Here is an 18004-nt window from a genome sequence, read left to right on the forward strand (position 1 = left end):
CCCCAGTGTTTGGGTCATATTTTTTGTTTGTTTCTTTGCATGCCTCATAATTCCTTTTTGGAAACTAAATATTTTAGGTAACAATTTAGGTAACAATTCTGGGTATTCTCCTCCTCCTCTGTTTCCAGGGCTGATACTGTTATTTACTTGTTCATTTGTTTAGTAAGTGGCAGGATTATATTAATGTAGTCTGTTGCCCCCACCTCCCAATTTTAAACCTCTGAAGTTGCCTTTCATGGAGGCATAGGTTTGGATATGCCCACAGTCATCCTGGTAACAATGGGATTGGTAGAACTCTCTTTCCCTTTTTTTTTTTTTTTTTAACCCCACCCACCTGTTATACTCCACTGATTTCCAGCTGATTGCTTTGTTTACAATACCCTGGAGCATACATTCCTCTACCAACTAACAAATCAAATCGCGACTCCTTCTGTGGATGGAATAGTTTCTGAGGTCAGTGTTTGATATTTATTCTGACCCTAGAAGAATTTTTCCTAACTGTCTTATTTCCCAGTTATCTCCTGTGCGATAGGATCTATGATCTAGGCTGTATCTTCATGAATGTTTTCATCTTTGAATCTTCTTTCACCGTGTTAATCTTTTTTTTTTTTTTTTTTTTTTAATAATACACCATGTTCATCTTAAAAATAAAACAACCAGTTATTTTACCAGCAAAATGGCTTTCTTCAGGTATAGTAGAGGAATTGTAGTTATGGACCTGCAAGCTATGGCAAAACACAGGCAGGTTAAAAGAGCAAGGAGGGGAATTCTCTCTTGTAGAGGAAAGGGGAGTTAAGAGGGGCTGTTGTAATTGAACGTCAGTTGGAGTAAACTGGGAGTTTGAAGTGTAATGGCTTTTCATTGGTTAAGTTGTGTAAGTCTCTCATTGGCTGGACTGTTGCTGGGTAAACAGAAAATCTTTCTTCTTTTTTCTCCTCCTCCAGGTTAGTAAAATATAGGCTTCTCTGTTTTTGATATGCAAAGTGTGCCTCTTTCTGTTGGTTCTGCAAAGGACTACAAGGAATGGTATGGCATAGGAGCTCCCCCTTCTGGCTTCCTATCTCCATTTTGAATGAGGTTTTATTTTATTCAACTGCAACCTCCATTATTTTTGAGAGCACCCTCAGGTTTAAACTTCTCCATATGCAGTTGCAAATGAAGTCAGTTCCTCTGGGAAGAGATCAGCAGCCATCTGTTCTACAGTCTGTTCTTCCCCCATACAAAATATCTTGAGTCAGCGCTCTGGGGCTGGTAGTGGAGATGGCAGCAAGTGTTTCTCTGAGTGATACTTCCTGCTCTTGGAGCTGAGTGTCTGGATGTGTGTTTTGGTGGGGTGCAGATAGCATAGAGATGCAAATAGAAAATATGGAACACAAGGGGGAACTCTGTGGCATTGGATCAGAATTACAAATATCAGGGTAAACATCATAAACACATATTAATACATATACATCCCTATACATACAGGTTCATTTGCTGTTTTTTTCTGGTTCTTTTTTAGTTTTGGAACTTCGCTGAGGCAGAAGAGCTCCTATATAGTTGTAATAGTTGGGCTGATAATATGTGGCTCACTTAGTTGATATATTTTGCGTTAAACCAGAGACAAAAGCTAATTCTTGCCATAAGCCTGTTTTTGCAAACTATATTCCCTTATGTGTTTAGGAGACCAGATAAAAAGCATGAAATTAATTTTTATTAGAGAGGGCAAAAATCATAACCTCTTCCTGATGGCTTTTTTGAAGACCACAGGAGTAGAGTTTCAAGGTTAAATATAAATTGAATCTTGGAGAAATTGTTAGATTTTTATAGATACAAATTTTTCTTTTTGTATAGGGTTGGTGATTTGCATGAATCCCAATTTGGCATATGTTTTTCACTACACATTAATGAACCATTCACACTATATGTGGCAGAAAGCAGTGGAAAATAGAAAGTAATTTACATTAAAATGAAGTTTTAAATCTATAGAGGGTATAGATTTGCATTATTGTCCTTGTATGAAAAATGAAGGTTACTGCTTTCTCCTGTCAGATGAATTTTTACATACCTGAGAGAGGGAGAAAGAGAAAAAAAGAGAGATACAAGTGAGAAGGAGTATCAAACCAAATAAAGTTTTTGTATAAAATTTTGAGGTAGTAAAGGGAACTTGAAAAAATCTGATTACTTTTTTGTGATACAGTTTATATAAAACAGGTACTTCAAAATGGTATGTGATACATAATGAATATTATTCATATTATTTCTTAGTTTTTATTTATTTATTTGCAAGTTGGAAAACAAGTTTTATGATCACTCACTAAAATCCATAAGAGAACTTTAAATGTTTACAGGGATAAAGTTTTCCACTAGTCTTTCTATTACCATGTTCTTCATTATAGAATATCACAAGTCAAAGTTTCTGGTTGTTTCATCTACTTAAAGTTAGTTGGAAGAAATAACCTAAGTCATAACAACTTCATGCTACAACGTGAAGCTGCCAAAGCTTTCTGTGAAATGTTTTCTCTCTGAAAGCTGCTTCCCTGTCTAGAAGGTGCTTAAGGCCTATGCACCTTTTTTCTTCCAGATAGCCAAGAGACCATTAAATGCCTCAAGATGCCCAAAGAGCTCCCAATATTTAGTAAAGGCAAGTATGAAAGAGGCTGCATGCTTTTTAGATATGATGAATGTCAGAGTTCTGAGTAAGACATTAAAACCGTCATGGAATTCTTACAGGGCTGAGATATTAAAGTACCAGAGCAAAAGTCTCATGCAATAGGAAGGAGCCTGGAACCAGTATTTCTTCCTTCAGTATGTAGCCTTTGCAGGCTTTGGTCTAGAAGATAGTTTTTTTGTGCTTTGAGTTGGGATTTGCCCCTTTGCTTTAACCTCTGAACAGCTTCCCTCATATGTTTGGGTTGTAGTGGTGACATTTTCTCCCCACTTCTCCCACATATCCATTGCTGCTTCTACCACCTCCTCGATGAAAACCCTGGAAGTATCAGATATAGCAATAAAAACATTTTGAGACACAGGTTCCAGTGATGGACTGGATCAGCCGTTCATTCACTCATTCATTTTAACTATTTCATTCATTTGAGAGAGAGAGCAAGAGAGAGAGAGCAAGCAGGAGGAGTGACAGAGGGAGAAGAGAAGCAGATTCCCTGCTGAGCCAGAATCCTGGGGTTGGGAGTTCAAGGGACTGGATCCCAGGACCCCAGGATCAGAATCTGAACCAAAGGAAGACTCTTAACCAACTGAGCCACTCAGGTGTCTCTGGATCAGCCTTTTTATAGCTGCCATGGGGAAAGCTGACCGGTGATATATTTCATAAAGGTTCAACTGCTCTTCAGAAAAAGAATAAACCAGGATTTACATCTTTTAAAACTCATCTTCACTTTTTGCTTCTTTTCTTTTTTTTTCTTTGATATCTATTTTCATTTTTTTGGCTGCAAGAGTAATAATGATGAGTCTCCCCTTTTAACTGCTGTTAAATCTGAGATGTCCTGACTCTTGAGCTCTCCTTCCTCAGCCCAAGCTTTTTGTCTATTCTCCATCTCCATCCCCATCAGTTTCCTCTGGGATTCCATCTATAAAGGTAGCCCCAGGGCCGGGAGAAGGGGCTGGTTCATCTGACTCTAGAGCTTGGGGCACGCCTGGTCTCCTAATATCAAAAATTAAGATTATTAAAAATAATCCATGTTATATGCTAATCATATGGAAAATATAAGCATATCACATTTGTTGTTGAGTTTAATTAGTCCTCAGATATCTCTGCATATCCAAAGAAAAATAATAAATAACAATGATTGTTTTTAATACTTACCATGTTCATTGGTTGGAGGAATTAACTTACTTATTAATCATATTCTGGAAATATTTGGGGCTTATATTTGGAGTAGTTAATTTCTGTACAAAGGAAGACTCTGGAGGCCTGTGAAGTATGAGTGAAGAAAAACAAGGTTGTTCAGTAGAAGTATTTTCATCATTAAACCTTTAAAAATGTCAATCAAAATCGTTATTATTTCTGAAACTGGAAAGATACAGTGTGGCAAATTCCCCATAGTACATATTCTAAATTTTGCCATTCAGATGGAACTGTTTGAACACCCACATTTTGTGCTTTAGTTCTTTCTTCTTCCTGAGTTCATTCTCTTTTATTTCTATTGGTAGCTCTTAGATTGATCCTCCCTGCTTTGAATAATTCACTATCTAAATAAAAGCAACAACATCAAAGCATCTCAGATTTAACACACTCCATTCCAGCTTGGGCTCCCACAGGGTGATCTGAAGGAGCCTGGAGAATTAATCACCCAGGATAAGAGCCTCAAGGTTTTTATACATTTAATGCTCAAGTAAGTCACTTTCACGAAAAAAAAAAAAATTCCCTTTCCCTTTTGTTTTTGTGTTTAGTTTTCTAAACACTGTCATTCTGTTTCCACTTCAGCTCCAGATCCCCGGGATGTCTTGGCACCAAACACATGTAAAACAAATAAACACCTTCTTGCACACTCTAACAAGTGTAGCAATTAGTCTCTGAGCACAGCTTGCTCTGCACCACGGCAACTCATTTGGTGCTGGTTGTTATTGTAGGAGAACGACTTTGAATCAGCAACATTTGTTTGATTCTGCAGTTTTCACCCCTGTCTGCATGGTGGCTTTCTGTACATTCCTTTCAAATAGCAAGTTCTACCCTGGTATGAAATGAGCCGCCACCCAGCATACAGCACTTAACTCCTGTGTGTCACCTTGTCACACTTTCATGGAACTTTCAGCAGTGGGTGATCATCACTCCATATGGGCTGTAATAACTACTTGCTGTGGTGTGAATTACAGATGAGTTCAGTCTGAGTATTTTTTTACCTTTTCATTGCATGGTAGTATTGGCTTACAATAGGATTAATAATCCTTGGTATATTATTTATAAGCACCCTGCACTCTGAGATACAAAATGTTACTTGGAAGTACCCAAGTGGTATCTTTAGTGGGTAAGTGAGAAAACACTTGCTTTCATTTTATGTATGCCATGGAGAGGCTAAAGATTTTCTTTGAGTTGGTGCAGAAATTGGAAGGTTGAACATAAAGTCCCCGTCTGTGGTATTATTTGATATATTATCCTACCTTCCTAAATGATTTTATTTCAGAGATGATGGATTCTTTTTGTGGGGGAGGGGCTGAGACATGTTAAAATATGTCTTTTAGGGCACCTGGATGGCTCAGTGGGTTAAGCCGCTGCCTTCGGCTCAGGTCATGATCTCAGGGTCCTGGGATCGAGTCCCACATCGGGCTCTCTGCTCAGCAGGCTCCCTCTGCCTGCCTCTCTGCCTACTTGTGATCTCTCTCTGTCAAATAAATAAATAAAATCTTTAAAAAAAATAAATAAAATATGTCTTTTATTCTGAAATACAGTGTCGTAAATTATAAATGTGCGTTTTCATCAGTGATATACAATATAACATATTTTCTTGTATAAATTAGTATTATTTGGAAACTGAATCAAATATTTCTAGCTACAAAAAAATGCTATTGAACTTTGTTTCAGCATACTAACTTCTACCTTTTCTCAACATTTTTAGTCAAATTCTCTAGATATTTTCTTTAGTAATACAGGGTACATGCGAACAAATCAACGAAATTAATAAACTCTCACTAGGTTCTGGTCCCCGCTCTGTGGCTAAGTGTGTGACTTTGGGTAAGCTGGGTACCTTTGGGATTCAGTGCTTCATCAGTTATATGAAATGGTTCCGCTATGTGGTTTTCTAAAGTTCTTCATGGTTCAAAAATACACTGTTTTTATTCCTATCAAATAATTCTTGCACTTGGAGGATTTGATTCTAAGTGATATCATATGTAACTCTGCTTGATTTTTCTGTGTAAATTATGAAGGAATTGAACTATTTACATCTAACAACTATTTATTGTAACTCTACTTATGTGCTAGTCATTGTGCTAAAAGCTAGATACAAGAGCATATAATAAAAACACACTTGCTGCCCCACCCTCAGAGAGATTTTATTCCAGTGTATGACAGATAAGCAAGTAATCAGGAAAATAATTACAGATTGTAGTAGGTGGCAAGATGGAGATAAAGAGCTGAAATTGAGAACAATGGGTATGGGAAAACGGTACTTTCCATAAGGTGATATGGGATTACCTTTCCAGGTTTTGGTTTCTTTAGAACTTTGGTCACAAGAAAAGCCACACCAACAATTTTTGTTTCTGTTGTACCGTCCTTTTGAGGGGAGAAATTAGTGGTGTGGGAGGAATATGAGATGTGATTTCAAAGAAGATGAATGGCAGTATACTGGTGCCTTGTGCTCAATGTGTGTTTTGGACAAGCCTCTTTGTTCTTCTGGATTTGCTTCTTCTTCTGTTATGGGGCTTCTAGGAGCACTTACCCACCCAACTGCTGAGGGATATAGAAAAACTGCCAACTCTCAAATTAGTGATCGGTTTTGTTTCGTTTTTTAAACATATCAGTGAGAGAAAAATTGAAAAATCATCAAACACCTTTTCCTCAATTCAAGAAGCAAGAAGAGGCATGAGGTAAACTGGCACAGTGGAAAGGCCAAGCAGGAATGCAGAAAGGTAGGCTGGTGAATGAAGACGGGTTTGCTGTGGTCAAGTGATATCTACAGTTTTCTAACTTCTTTAGTTCCACTCCTGCCACTATATCTGAATAGTATTCCTTCTCCAGTGGAAGGGATTTTTGTTTTTTTATTCCATAAATTGTGAAAAAGGGTTTCTTTATAGTTTTCTTTTTGGAATAAGCTAGACTTTCAGTAGGATGCAGTGCTGGGATCTTTCTGTATTAACATTTCAAAGCCTGTAAATATCACTTGTGAAATAGTCATGTAATGGACAGCCCTTTAATTGGAATGACAGCATAAATTCAGAAACAGCTATTTAGAGAGTTCATTTCCCCCTGTGAGAATTTCCCCCAGTGAGAATAGATACCATCTCTTATGTTACTTATGTTACAAACTTCATCAAGTTTTCTCAGTTGCTAAACCAGTAAGAGAAGCTTCTTTATTATACATTTGCAATATGAAGTAGAATCCCATTTTGCTCACTTTCTTTAAAATGTTACTATCAAACTGCCAAGCCAAGTGTTTAGTACTGATAGGGCTGCATTTGGTAATGGCATTAGCACATTCTTATGGGTTCTGCATATATAGCAAAAGCTACAGAGTCCCTTGACAAGGCTTATCTAGTTTAGCCTATGGTATCTTTAGGATGTTTGCCATCTATAAATACATAAGCCAGGCTTGGGCTTTTAAAGATGCTGATTAAGAATCTCTGCCATATTTGCTTTAGGAAAAGTAGAGTGCTTTTTGTTGCCATGTGATGTAAAGTTGTAGGAATCTACAAACTTGTGGGAATGTAAAGTAGAGCAAATTGTTTCCAAAACGTTTCTGTTCTGGTGGGTTGAACATTTTCTAGCATTTCAAAGTGCTTTGTTGTTAGGCAATGTTCTCTGACTGAGGATGTTAGAGGCATACCTATCAAATGCTATGCAGAGAGATTGTATGACAAATATCTGATTTCAAAGATGGTAGGAAATTTTAAAGCCTGCACCAACAGTTGTAAATAGAAGAGCTCATTTTATAGGTGGTAGGTGTTTATCTGCTTGTCTTAGGCAAATGTCCATTACTGTAATCACAGTTTATACATTTGTAGTCAATTTTATCACTAGTGGTACCTTCTGCCATTCAGCCTTCCTTTTTATTCCCAGCACTATGATTCTATGATAATTTTGTTCTTTTGCCCTTAAGAGGTTAATATTGTGATTCAACCAAGTACTTTGAGACCTGCAAAAATATGATTTACATTTTCTAAAGCATCCTTCAGAGGTTTTACATTTGTTGATTTCCATAAAAAGTACCTGTTACACACAGATTAAAAATTCTAGCTCCAGGGCGCCTGGGTGGCTCAGTGGGTTAAGCCGCTGCCTTTGGCTCAGGTCATGATCTCAGGGTCCTGGGATCAAGTCCCGCATCGGGCTCTCTGCTCAGCGGAGAGCCTGCTTCCTCCTCTCTCTCTCTCTCTGCTTCTCTGTCTACTTGTGATCTCTCTCTGTCAAATAAATAAATAAAATCTTAAAAAATAATTCTAGCTCCATATATTACTATGGAGTATCTTTAAAAGACTGATGAGAAGAGAAACAAAAGATTAGTAAATCATGTAACATGTTCATGTACGTAATGTACATGTACATTACATGTACTTTGTAATGTACAAACATTTCTTTGTATTCAAGACTTTAGTTACTTTCCAAGATTTCATATTTTTTTTTGGACAGATATTTCCCTTCCTAGAGAAAAGTTAGGATTTTATCATTTCTTGGAGTGTGCATAGGAGAGGAAGGAGCTAAAGAGATATTTGAAATAAGACCTATCAAAACTTTTCTAAATTTTAAGAAATTTTGACAAAACCAAATATATATACACTTACATATTTATATTTTCTAGTCTTCGTTAAAAAAAAAAAAAACGTATCAAACTAGAAGAAGCCATTATCTTGAGGTTTTAAGTGGACTCTCTTCAGAGCTTTGAAAGTGCAGATGTGTATTTGAACTCAACTCTTGAACACAGAGGAAAGCTTAATCTGCAAACTATTGGTATTCAGCCTTAGGGGCTGATCAGAACTTTACATGTTTTCTCTTTTAACTGGCCTTAAACCAAGATAGTCCCCTAAATCACAGTGTTTATATTCTATCTCATCTGTTTATGAAAGGGAACATCTATAGATAATTCAAGTGAATTTATCTTAAAAATGTTTTTATTACACTATAGTTAATGCAGTGTTATATTAGTTTCAAGTGTATGATACAATGATTCAACAATACAATACTCAGTATTAATTATGGTATTTAATTCCCTTCACCTATTTCACCCAACCCCCAACCCCTACCCCACCAACCTCTTCCCCTCTGGTAACCATCAGCTTGTTTTCAGGAGTTAAGAGTCTGTTTCATAGTTTTTCTCTCTCACTTTGTTTTTTCCTTTGCTCATTTGGTTTTTCTTAAATTCCATATATGAGTGAAATAGGGCATTTATCTTTCTCTGACTGACTTATTTTGCTTAGCATTATACTCTCTAGATTCATCCATGTTGTTGCAAATGGCAAGATTTCATTCTTTTTTATGGCTGAGTAATAGTCCATGGTATACGTATAACACATCCTTTTAAAAAAAAAAGATTTATTTATTTGAGAGAGAGAAAGAGTACACAGGGGGTAGAGGCAGATGGAGAGGGAGAGAGAAACCCAAGTAAACTCCACACTGAGCACACAGACCCCATTGCAGGGTTTGGACCTACCACTGGGAGATCTCAACCAGAGCCAAAACCAAGAGTGCTCAACCAACTGCACCACCCAGGTGCCTCAATACCACATCTTCTTTATCCATTCATCCACTTATGGACACTGGGTTGGTTCTATAATTTGGCTGTTGTAAATAATGCTACAATAAACATAGGGGTGCATATATCTTTCTGAATTAGTGTTTTCATACTTTTTGGGTAAGTACCCAGTAGTGGAATTACTGGATTATATAGTAATCCTATTTTTAATTTTTTAAAGACTCTCTACAGTATTTTCACAGTGGCTGCACCAGTTTTCCTTCCCACCAACAGTGCATGAGTGTTCCTTTTTTTCCACATCCTCCTCAACACTTGTTTCTTTTTATAATTTTAGCCATTCTGACAGATGTGAGGTGATATCTCATCGTGGTTTTGATTTGAAATTCCCTGATGATGAATGATGTTGAGCATCTTCCTCTGTGTCTGCTGGCCAACTGGATGTCTTCTTTGGGAAAAATGTCTACTCAGGTCCTCTGACATTTTTACTCAGATTATTTGTTTGTGGTTTTTTTTTTTTTTTTTTGGTGTTGTGTTGTATAAGTTCTTGATATATCTTGGATACTAACTCTTTATTGGATATGTCATTTGCAAATATCTTCTCCCATCTACTAGGTTGTCTTTTAGTGTTTTTTTATTGCTTCCTTTGCTTTGCAAAAAGCCTTTTATTTTGACATAGTTCCAATGGCTTATTTTTGCTTTTGTTTCCCTTGTTTCAGGAGACCTATCTAGAAAAATGTATGGCCAGTGTCAAAGAATTTCCTGCTTGTGTTCTCTTCTAGGATTTTTATGACTCAGGTTTCACATTTAGGTCTTCAATCCAATTATTTTTCTGTGTGGTATAAGAAAGTGGCCCAGTTTCATTCTTTTGCATGTAGCTGTCCAGTTTTCCCAACACCATTTTTTGAAGAGATTGTCTTTTTCCTATTGCATATTCTTGCTTCCCTTGTCAAAGATTAATTGACCATATAAGTGTGGGTGTATTTCTGGACTCTTTTCTGTTCTGTTGATCTATGTCTCTGTTTTTATGCTGGTACCATACTGTTTAGATTACTGCAGTTTGGCATATCTTGAAGTCTGGGATTGTGATACCTCTAGTTTTGTTGCTGGAGATTGCTTTGGCTGTTTGGGGTGTTTTTGTGGTTCTATACAAATCTTAGGATTGCTTATTCTAGCTCTGAAAAATGTTATTGATATTTGGATGGGGGTTTCGTTAAATCTGTAGATTGCTTTGGATAGTATAGACATTTGAACAGTACTTTTTTCTTCCAGTCCAGGCACATGGAATAACTTTTCATTCATTTGTGTCATCTTCAGTTCTTTCAACAGTATTTTATACTTTTCAGAGTATAAGTCTTTCACCTCCTTGGTTAGGTTTATTCCCAGGTATCTTATTATTTTTGGTGCATAATTTATCTTTTGCTACTTCATTATTAGTGTGTAGAATGCTATAGATTTCTATATATTGATTTTGCATACTGTGATCTTACTGAATTTATTTATCAGCTCTAGTAGGTATTTGGTGGAGCCTTTAGGGTTTTCTATGTATAGTATTATGTCATCTGCAAGTTGTGGAAACTTTACTTCTTCTTTACCAATTTGGATGCCTTTTATTTCTTTTTGTTGTCAGATGGCTGTGACTATGACTTCTAATATTATGTCAAATAAAAGTGGTGAGAGTGTACATCCTTGTCTTATTTCTGACCTTAGGAGAAAAGCTCTCAGTTTTTCACTGTTGAGTATGATGTTAGCTGTAAGTTTTTCATGTATAGCCTTTATTATGTTGAGATATATTCCTTCTAAACTTACTTTGTGGAGGGTTTTTATTGTGAATGGATGTACTTTGCCAGTTGCTTTTCCTGCATTTATTGAAATGACCATAGGGTTTTTATCCATTGTCTTATTTGATGTGACATATCATGTTCATTGATTTGTAAATATCAAACCATCCTTGTATCCCAGGAAAAAGTCCTTCTTGATCATGGTGAATGATTTCTTTAAATGTATTTTTGAATTTTGTTTTCTAGTATTTTGTTGAGGATTTTTGTAGTTGTGTTCATCAGAGATTTGCCCTATAGTTCCCTTTTTGTAGTGTCTTTACCTGGTTTTTGTATCAGGGTTATGCCGGCCTCAGAGATTGCATTTGGAAGCTTTCTTTCCTCTTTTTGTTTTTTTTTAATAGTTCGAGATTAGTTATTAACTCTTCTTTAAATGTTCAGTAGAATTCCCCTATGAAGCTGTTTGTTCCCAGACTTTTGTCAGGAGTTTTTTTGATGACCTATTCAATCTCATTGCTGGAAATCACTCTATCCATTTCTTCTAGGGTGTCCAATTTGTTGGCATATGTTTTTTCATAATATTCTCTCATAATAATTTGTATTTCTTTGGTGTTGCTTGCTTTTTTTAATTTATTTATTTTTTTATGAGTCTAGATAAAGGCTGGGTTTATTCCCTGTGTTGTTAGTGGGCCAGTCTGGGGCTGGCTGGGTTCTGAGCTGAGTCAGATCAGGTTTTTGCTAGAGTTGTATTAGCACTAACTGTGAGGCAATTTCCCTGTGTTGTTTCCTGGGAAGCTTTCACTGGTGGGCAGGGTGGGGTCTGCAGTCATACCAAATGTCTGCCCCCAGCCCACTGCTGGGGATATAGTCAGACCCATATCTGTGGTTATCTTCCCCTCTTCCCCAGGCAAGAATCACTCTGGAGTGGTGCTGGCCCCTCTCAGGGTTGCGTGCATACTACACACTGCCAGGATTGTGGCACTGCTTTGAAGGACTCTGGCTAATGGTATGTTAGAGGGGGCGGATCTGCAAAAGAATGCACGGGCAGGGTGTGCTATTAGCACATTAGGTGTAAGACGGTACTGTGCTGGTTCCCAGGGGTGTTCATATGTCTAGCCTTGGGGGAAGTGATGCCTGCCAGCTCCTTTGTGCCTGGTGACTCTTCCCAAAGATCCCTGCTCCCCAGCACAGGTTCTGAGACTAGTACACATATCTCCCTCCTGTATACCCCAGGTATTTTTCTTTTCTTTTTTTTTTAAACATTTTATTTATTCATTTTACAGAGAGAGATCACAATAGACTGAGAGGCAGGCAAAGAGAGAGAGGGAAGCAGGCTCCCTGCTGAGCAGAGAGCCTGATGCGGGACTCGATCCCAGGACCCTGAGATCATGACCTGAGCTGAAGGCAGCGGCTTAACCCACTGAACCACCCAGGAGCCCACCCCAGGTATTTTTCAAACTGTTGCTTCAATGCTGTATCTCCAAGGGGCTGTTTGTTGTGCTGTCTCTTTAAGAATAGGGAGTGAGTTTTCCCTCACCTTCCCATCTCTGCTAAAGTTCCAGATGTTAAGCTCCACTGATTATAAGAACTATGATTATTAGACTCCTCTGGTTTTCAAAGCTAAATGTGGGGATTCATCTTTCCTGTGGTCTGGGCCTGGGGTGCTAGGTGTTAAGTATCTTTTTCTCTCCCCTCTCAGTGCCTCTTGTTTCCCTCCCTCCCATAGACAGCCCTGCAGTCTGTTGATCTCTTGACCACATCTCTGTTTTTCCTACCCTCTTCACTGTGGCCTCCTCTCTACATTTAGCTGTAGAGTCTATTCTGCCAGTCTTTGGGTCATTTTCTGGGTATTTACACTGATGTGGGTGTTGTTACCTGGTATATCATGGGATGAGATGAACTTAGAATCCTCCAACTCTGCTGTCTTTTCCTGAAGTCTTCCAAATGAATTTTTCTAAAAAACCAATTCTATTTAACATTCTGGTCCTAAAATATTTTATGAAGGAAACAAACAAAACAAATTTAAGCTAATCTTTCCAAAGGATTAATTTGTAAAGTCACTTGATGCTTCTGCTTGGCTTTACTGGTTTCAAGCCATATCTATTTATCTTGAACTTAAGTGTCAAACGGAATATACACAAAATTTCGAAGTTTATTCTTTGCATAGTTAAAAAAAACCCTGTATAAATGAAAAAAAAATTTACATAGGAAATATTATTCACTTTGTTACTCAGTGGTCTTCTGAAATTTTATTCTTTTAGTTGGCTAATTAGCAATTACTAGCTAAGTTAAGTAATTTATTGTCATGCAAAAGTATCCCTGTTTTCACAATTAAAACTAGTCAGAACATCATTAGTTTAAAAAGAAGCAGTTTTGGAATTCAACACATACTCAAAGGAGAAAAGCTTATGTAGTCGGTTTGACCTAAACCCAGGTACATTGCATAAATAAGGAACATAATTTAGTATAAAGTAGTTCTGATATACTGTGTGATCTTTATAGTACTGGATGAGTGTACCTCTCAAAAGTACAAATAGCAGATTTGTACAAACAGCAAATTATTATTTGCCTAGTTGAAGTAACTATGGAATGGAGGAGAGTTTGGGAGAAATTTGTACTTGACAGAAGTTGTTCTCAATATTTCTACAACATCTATTTATAAACTCAGTATTTTATGGAAAATAAAGTTTATGGGAACATACTATTGTTCTATGAAACACACACGTATCCATATATATAAAATAAGTCTGTTGTAAAGTTAATCATAAAATGAGGGCTAGAGTTATTCTCTGTACTAAACAATATCAAAGCAGAGGGCAAGTGCTATTAATTAAAATGGATGAGAAGGTCCCATGGACAAAATAATTGAACACCTACCTTGGCTAGAAAGTCTTCTCAGAAGTCTTAAAGAATAATTTTAAATACTGAAGATGACATCAGAGAAGATGTCACATAGAGAAGGGCATTGCAACTGATTGTACATTTGGATATTGAAGGGTAAATATGAGATAGTATTGTAGTACTCTGTGCACTCAGTGGTATATCAATGTCCTTTAAGGTTGGGGTGGGGATTGTTTTTGGTCTGTAAAATATTTGCTGATTCAACCACCCTGAATATAGATATAGGAAATATTTCAGGCTGAGGGAGACCTGACTTATACTTGTTTGGTCACATAATCACCCCAGTCAGCTCTGTGTTTTGTTCAGATAAAAGCAGAAATAAGTATTACTACCATTTATTGAGTAACTAATATCTTCCAAGTAACTTGCTCTGACTTTTTCAAAGGACTGTATAATTTCCCTGTTCTACAAATCAGGAAATAACTTTGTCCATGTGGCAGAGACCTAGGATAATATAGGTTGCAGATGATAGTACAGAAACACTATCAAGGAGTTATGAAACCTAAACTCAAGCTGTTATAAGTTATATTAAGTCTGTGTCTTCAGATTCAAGAATGGGGAGGGCAGATGTGACAGAAGGAGAAGCGTCTTAATAAACCTGTATTTTAATCATCCTTAACATCCTGGTTACATTTCCTTGGCTTCTGTAAAACTGTACTTTTCTGGTTATCTTTCTCCTTTCTGACTATAATTTTTTTTACCTTGGATTTTGACTGTTCTTATTTTTAACATCTCTACCAACCTAGCTTATTCTCCCAAGGTGATATCAATCATTTTGCAAAGTGAGAAAACCTATCTTATATCTTTAAGTATTATTATATTTGTAGTATTTACATTTTTATCCAGGTCATGGTTATTATCTATGCTGCTATTCTTTGTTTTACAACTGTGTGTGTGTGTGTGTGTGTGTTTTAAGAGTTTATTTACTCATTTGAGAGAGAGAATGAGAGAGAGCATGGGCAGAGGGAGGGGCAGAGGGACAAGCAGAACCCCTACCAAACAGGGAGCCCGATGCAGGACTCGATCCTGGGACTCCAGAATCATGACTTGAGCTGAAGGCAGTTGTTCAATCAACTGAGCCACCCAGGCACCCCTACAACTGTGTTCAGAATAATCCAGCGATTATTCTAGCAGCTTCTCAAGTTCAATAAGTCCTAAACTGAAAATATCAACCCCACATCTTCCTATTTCCCAATACAAGTATTCTCTTTTTTAGTTTCTCTGCTTTTGTCTCTGGTACAGGGAGACATTTTCTCATGCCCCAGAACATTTCAAGCCATTTTTGTTTGTTTGTTTCTTTTCTTTTTTTTTTTTTTTTTGGTCTTCACATTATTAAATCTTTTTCTAAGTTCTATAATTTTCCTGTCAATTACATCTTAATTTACCCATTTCTAGCTCCATAATTTAGGACTTCCAAATCTATGTCCAAATTATCTTTCAGTGAGCACTCTAATGTCTTTCATCATTCTTTTTTCATATCTCCCAAAACTCAGCTTAATTCTATAGATTCTTCTCTGATGATGCATATACACCTAAATCTTTGCTTTGTGTAACAGAATCTTAAATCTTAGAAATGAGACCATGTGGTTTAAACCTTGAATTTTTATTTCACATTGTCTTCTCAGATGAATTGTAACCTCTGTTAGGTTATGCACTGTTTCTTTGTATCCCTTTGATTATTAGAAAATAATTAAAGCACTGTGGGAACTTAATAAATACTATGAATTGACCAAAGAACTTTGTGGAGACTATAGAGGAAGAATAGGAAGTAAAAGAAGTTCACAAAATCTGATTCTGCATTGATTTAGTATGTATGGCAGTTAAAAACACCATTATAGAACAAGGTATATCTTAAAGTTTATACCTTGGCTCTCCTACCTGGCTGAATTAGTTAAATCCTTTATGTCTTGGTTTCCTTATTTGTGAAATGGGGATAATCCTCTGAGTCTTCTGCTATCATGTGAATATTAAGTGTGATAATAATGATAATAATATAACATTACTAATATTATATGTCACTAATACTATAACTAGATATTTTACATGGTATCTTATTTACTATCTTATTATAACTCTTTGAAAAACCTTGAGTTAGTGCTATTATTATCATCTTCATTTTACAAAGAAACTAAGCTTTAGAGATTAAGCAACTTGCCCCTGATTATAACTCATAATCAGTGGGATAAAGATGTGAACCCAACAGTGACTTTAAAACTTAGGTCTCGGGGCACCTGGGTGGCTCAGTGAGTTAAAGCCTCTGCCTTCAGCTCAGGTCATGATCCCAGGGTCCTGGGATCAAGCCCCACATCGGACTCTGCTCACCAGGGAGCCTGCTTCCTCCTTTCTCTTTCTGCCTGCCTCTCTGCCTACTTGTGATCTCTGTCTGTCAAATAAATAAATAAAATCCTTTAAAAAAATAAATAAAACTCAGGCCTCAGTCAAAAACTTTAAAGTATATAAGTATTTAACACAATGACAAACTCATATTACATATTCAATAAGTGATAGCAGTTTTATTTTATTAGCATGAAGAATGTCTTTGCATAGGATTTGAGGGTGTGCTATGGACTGCTATTGAATGAATGCATTTTAGTCTTTCTTTCTGTTATCACATACTTTCATAAACTCTGCTAATATTTTAGCAAGACTGTCCTGTAGTGTATTCCTCAGTAAATGAAACAGGAAATTTATCATTCTTGGTTCCATGATCAAACAGGAAATCAAACATACTTTTCTCTAACAGCTTCATAGCATTAAGAATAAGTACTCCATATCCTAATTTTGTTTCTATTTTATTTTCTAAGACTGTATTTATTTATTCAAGAGAGAGAAAGAGGGAGAGAGAGAGAATCTGAAGCAGACACTGCATCCAGCATGGAGCCCGACATGGGGGTCAATCCCACTACCATGAGATCATGACCTGAGCTGAAAATCAAGAGTTGAAATCTGAACTGACTGAGCCACCCAGGTACCCCACTCATTTGGTTTCTAAAAGAGAAATACTTAGATTGCGGAATCTAAATCTTAGTTGTGGAATTAACTAATACTGTGACTATGAGTATGTTATTTTTACCATTCCAGGTTTTATCCTTGCCATTCCAAAAAAGGGGCTTGAGTTACATATTTTCTATTATCTCTTCCAAATATTTTATAATAGGCCTAAATATGGAATTAAAACTCTGAGTAAAAATTTGTGTTTGTAATCATGAAAAAGAAAGAACAGTAGGAACATTAGTTTTGTGTTCAAGTATTTCAGTGATTATAGCTCTTTAACATCTGTCTCCACCAACATTTCTTTCCTTTAATTATTCCAACTGAAAGCTTTTTCCTTTTATTTTTTCCTGAAAATAGCCTGCAACCCTCTCAGAGGAGGGCTTGCACATCTAAAAGTTGTTTTAGTCTCCACCGCACCCCTTCTCTTGTGATCAAGAGAATGAGAGAACAGAATATAAGCATTTGGCAGGATTACCATATTAACAGTAGTTGCTGTTTGCAGCATAGTTTTCCAACCTGTTTCAATAACAAAATTATTAATAATTCATTAGAACCTTTCTCTTCATGAGTAATTAGTCAAGTAGCACTGAAAGAAGGTTCTAAGGGGAAGGTATTCACAGACCGGGAAGTCACAGGTGTAAATTATGATCATGATTATTTTATTTCAGAAAGTGACAGCATGTACTACTTATTTCTGCTACTCAGAGGCCAACAATGGCAACACTGATGATTTACCTGAGATGTGCTCATCTGTTTACACTTTACATTCCATAAAGCTGTGCAGTTACTATGGCAACTGGAAGTCTATAGGGTCTGTTTCAAAACCCGTGTTTGGCAGTTTATGTGCATAAATCTTCTACACACTGATATGACTCTAGTCCTGTGTTTTATTAATTTGTATTTTCTTTGTATCTTAGATGGTGTTTATTTTATAAATGATAAAGTCAGAAGAGGTTGGCTAAAGAAACAATTTGTCTTGAGAGTCTAACCTTGGAG

The 18004-nt window shown here is 36.6% G+C and overlaps 1 pseudogene across 1 annotated transcript; it reads right to left on the reverse strand.

Moving 5' to 3' along the window:
• Positions 1–2812: 2812 nt before the first annotated feature.
• On the reverse strand, positions 2813–12658 carry LOC309846316 (transcription initiation factor TFIID subunit 11-like; annotated as a pseudogene). Its single transcript has 4 exons — positions 12651–12658; positions 3833–3970; positions 3253–3640; positions 2813–3025 (listed from the first exon to the last, which is right to left on the reverse strand). The product of its transcript is annotated as a transcription initiation factor TFIID subunit 11-like (transcript).
• Positions 12659–18004: the final 5346 nt, after the last annotated feature.

This window comes from Mustela nivalis (genome assembly GCF_964662115.1).
Source record: "Mustela nivalis genome assembly, chromosome: 13".
Classification (NCBI taxonomy): Eukaryota; Metazoa; Chordata; class Mammalia; order Carnivora; family Mustelidae; genus Mustela; species Mustela nivalis.